Source organism: Tupaia chinensis, unplaced genomic scaffold, assembly GCF_000334495.1.
Source record: "Tupaia chinensis unplaced genomic scaffold, TupChi_1.0 Scaffold146140_1, whole genome shotgun sequence".
NCBI classification, from domain to species: domain Eukaryota; kingdom Metazoa; phylum Chordata; class Mammalia; order Scandentia; family Tupaiidae; genus Tupaia; species Tupaia belangeri.
In genome coordinates this window covers 385,606-389,434 of record NW_006205995.1, presented here as the reverse complement: position 1 = coordinate 389,434, position 3,829 = coordinate 385,606, and the positions used below count along the sequence as shown (strand labels likewise).

Here is a 3,829-nt window from a genome sequence, read left to right as displayed (position 1 = left end):
ATGCCACAATCCCTTTTCCTCCATTTTCCTCTTGGTTTTTTGGACATGTATGCACAGGCACCCAGCATGAGTTTAAGCTGCCAGGTCCAGGACTCGAACCACAGTTGACTACATGGGAATCCAGCAATATAACCATTATACTATCTGCTGGTCCCCCTAGTGTGATCTTCAGGTCACCAGTTCTGAGACTCGAATCACACAACCAACCATGTGGGATCTAGTGCCTTAAACTCCATGCCGCCTGCTGGCCCTAGATAGATTGTGTGTGTGTGTATGTTTGTTTTCCCATAGGTCCCAGCCTTTCTCTCTCCCCATATCCATGCCTTTGCCATATAACTTGCAGTCCCTCCTACTAACAGTTCAAAATATGTTTCCTAGCTTCTTGACACGACATGCTTTAATGAACAGAATAAAGCTGAAGTGATGGTGTACTAGTTCGGAGCTAGAACTTAAGACTCTGCCTGTCTGCTTTCTCATGATCTCTGCTGTTACATGCAGAACAGATGCCTGGGCTAACCTCCAGGAGGATAAGAGACAAGTGGAATGAACCAGAATTGACTCACAGATCAACTCATTGATTAGCAGAACCACTGCAACTGATGAGTAGTTTCACGTGAATAAATTATCATGTGTAGTCCTATGTGTGAGATGGTTTCTAATGCGGCTTTATTGCAGCAATAGCAAACCAATGCAAAAGCAGTGAATTTGGATTTTATCTTTAGGTGACAGAAAACTATACGAAACATTTTAACAAATAGATAATTAGTTCAGAAAGATGGCTTCCACAACAGAGTGGAAGAAGATGGGAAGGGGAAAGTGAGGGAGATGGTAGCAAAGAAGCTATTCTGGTGATGGGACGCCAAGATTATACAAACCTAATGCAATAGAGAAAACAGATTGGAAAGAGATTTGGGAGATAAAAAATATTTTAAGGAGTTATTTATTTATCATTATTATTTTAATTTAATCAGAGACACAGAGAAAGAGAAAGGGAAAGTGAGAAAGGAAGCCATCAGATCTGGCACTTGAACTGCGGTCAGCCATGTGGGAGTCCAGCACCCTAACCACTGCACCACCTGCCGGCACTATGGGAGATAAAATTGATAGAACTTGGGTGGTGATTGCCTATCGGCAAAGAGAGAGGACAACCTTCCCACTCCTCCCCTACTCAGAAGAGCTGATGAAACAAGAGAAAGATCAATTTGGCCATTGAGGGATGGAGATAGAGATGGGAAGCAGGAGTAGACTTAGTTTTATGGACAGCCCTGTAACCTAGTTGTTAAGGGAACCGGACTCACACAGCAGGTCATCACTCAAATCCCAGCCTCAGTGGCTTGACAAACACAGCAACCATGTGTGTGTGTTTGCGTGTGTGCCTCAAACCCCGGCAAGATTGAGAAATGGAGAAAGGGTTGTGGTGTGACCACGCCCAGTTGAAGGATGCTTTCCCCCATCTCTCTCTGTATGCCCATGTGCTCTTTGGCAAGTAAAAAAAAAAAAACGATTCTGTTTTAGATTCAGTTTATTTGAAAAACCTATAAACATTGAGAGATTCTGAAAGCAGAAACAGAGCCTGCTCTGGCACTGAAATGCAGTGTTGGAGGCCACATGGCTGATGGTTTGCATCCTTAGTCCCAGTTGACCAGAAACATGTCAGGTAAACACATGTGCCCACAACCTGATAAACTGGAGGATGCAGGACGGAGGACCCAGCATGATGAAACTGTCAAGGACGCTTCTCTCTCATGCATGTGCACGTGATTGTTACCATGAATAAAATAATACTTTTTCATTTTATTTTGTTTTTAAAGAGCCCTTGGGACCAGCAGTTGATGTAATAGCTATGTCTCTGGACTCCCATGTAGTTGACCATGGTTCAAGTCCCGGACCTGGTGGCTCACACTCATGCCAAGCGCGTGTGCCTGCATGCTCAAGATCCTGAGAAGAAAATGGAGGACAAGGGATTGCAGTGTGACCATCCCCCCTGCAGGGTGATTTCTCACTTTCTGTCTCTGTCTTTCTGGTGAGCACACATGCCCTATAGCAAAAACCTCTCAAAAAAACAAAACAAAACAAATAAAAAAAATCCTCTCATTCCCAAACTTCTCAGGAGTATGAGATTGAGGGCTTACTCGGGGGCCAGCCGGTAGCATAGTGGTTAAGGTGCTGGACTCCCACATGATTGGTCATGGTTCAAGTCCTGGGCCTGGTGGCTTTGAAACTCATGCTGGGTGTGTGTATATGCATGCCCAAAATCTCAAGAGAAGAATGGAGGAGACAGGATTGCAGCATGGTCATCCCCCCTGGGGGATGATTTCTTGCTTTCTATCTGTCTCTGTCTTCCCGGCAAGTGCACATGCCCGATAGCAAAAATCTCTCTTAAAAAAAAAAAAAAAAGTTGATTACTGGGAAACCATCAGCATACACATGGTGACTACTTTGTGAGAGTTTATCAAGATATTAATATCGAAAGATAACAAGGAAAGGATGCTTACAATGTTGACTGTGGAGAAGTCAAATAAGGTAAGGACTGAGAAACGTCCTTTTGATTTGGCAAACATGTCACCCATAAGAGAAGAAACAATTTTGAAACTCTTTTTACAGATCTAGAGAGGTGGCCTGGGTCCAGCTGAACTCCCTGAATATTCAGAAAATAACCCACGATTAGGAAATTCACAGTGCCATTGCTTTGAACCAAACCACTACTTCACACAAGGACAGGGTGGCATAATTCTGAGAAAAGTCATTAGATTTATCCTGAACACTTATTTTGGGAATTCAACCTCATTTCCATTATATTTCAGAAAGACTATTATCTATGATTTCATGAAGTGTACCAGCAAAATCTGACATGCAGAGATTTCATAGAAATGGTTTTTCTGAGTGTCATGTGCTTCAGAAATGTTTTCTGATTTATAGAAACGTCACATATGAAAAACTAAACAAAGTCCTCAGCCCTGATTCATAAGTGTCTTCTTATTGATCTTCTCTGCTGTATGCTGTATACATGACATTTTCCTCTCAGCAAATTATGGCTCATTTCTGTCTCCTCAGGATACACCAAGATGATTCTAGGAAACATGACTGGATATTGACATCTTGTCTAGCAAACGAGATCCACACAGCAAAGATGTTTTGTGACGATGTGGCAACATGACTAGGAAATAAAGTCATTACGGTGATGTGGGTGTTAGATACTGACACCAGACAGTCCTTGGGTACTGCTTTTAGTAGAAGGTAACCCTGGGCTATGCAAGTTGCCTCAGAGCACCTGCCTCATCTGTGGCCCTCTTTGTGCCATATGACCAACCCTAACTGCCCTGGCCACAACTGACTGAACGGGGGAGCATCACTTGACTTGAACAACGTCCTCCCCATAGATTGTCAAGAGGCCCACACAGTGGGCTAGCACTAGAGAGCTGAGCCTAAGAGCTGTGCATTATAATGGCTTGTGACTGGCCAATTTTGTTCTCCATGATGGTCGTGGTGGGAGGGTAGTGATATGGTGCAGACATGCAGTTAGAAGCAGCTGGAGCAAATGCAGAGGCCTTCTTAAAGGTGAGCACTGGAGGAAGGAGAAATAGAAACAGATTCAGAAAGAACACTCAGTACTGTTCAGCCAAGAGCTGCAGTTAGGTCATTGAAGTTGCTGTCAGTACCAAAGAACGGGAATGATAGTCCATTTTTTCTGTAAAGCTTGACAGTACATCTTTTTTATTTTTAAAAATTACTTTGACTTTATTTATTCATTTTAATTTGACCAAAGAGTGTGAGAGGGAAAGTGAGAAAGCAAGCCGTCAGGTCTGGGACTTGAACCACTGTCAGCCAT

The 3,829-nt window shown here is 43.1% G+C and overlaps 1 long non-coding RNA gene across 2 annotated transcripts in view; it reads left to right on the top strand.

The window, feature by feature from the left end:
- The window catches only part of LOC114006197 (uncharacterized), a 13,758-nt gene extending 10,291 nt beyond the window's left edge, over positions 1-3,467 (top strand). For both annotated transcript variants that reach the window (XR_003547949.1, XR_003547948.1), the window contains exon 4: positions 3,055-3,467. This is a non-coding gene — a long non-coding RNA (uncharacterized LOC114006197). The remainder of the gene's footprint in view (positions 1-3,054) is intronic.
- The last annotated feature ends 362 nt before the right edge of the window (positions 3,468-3,829 follow it).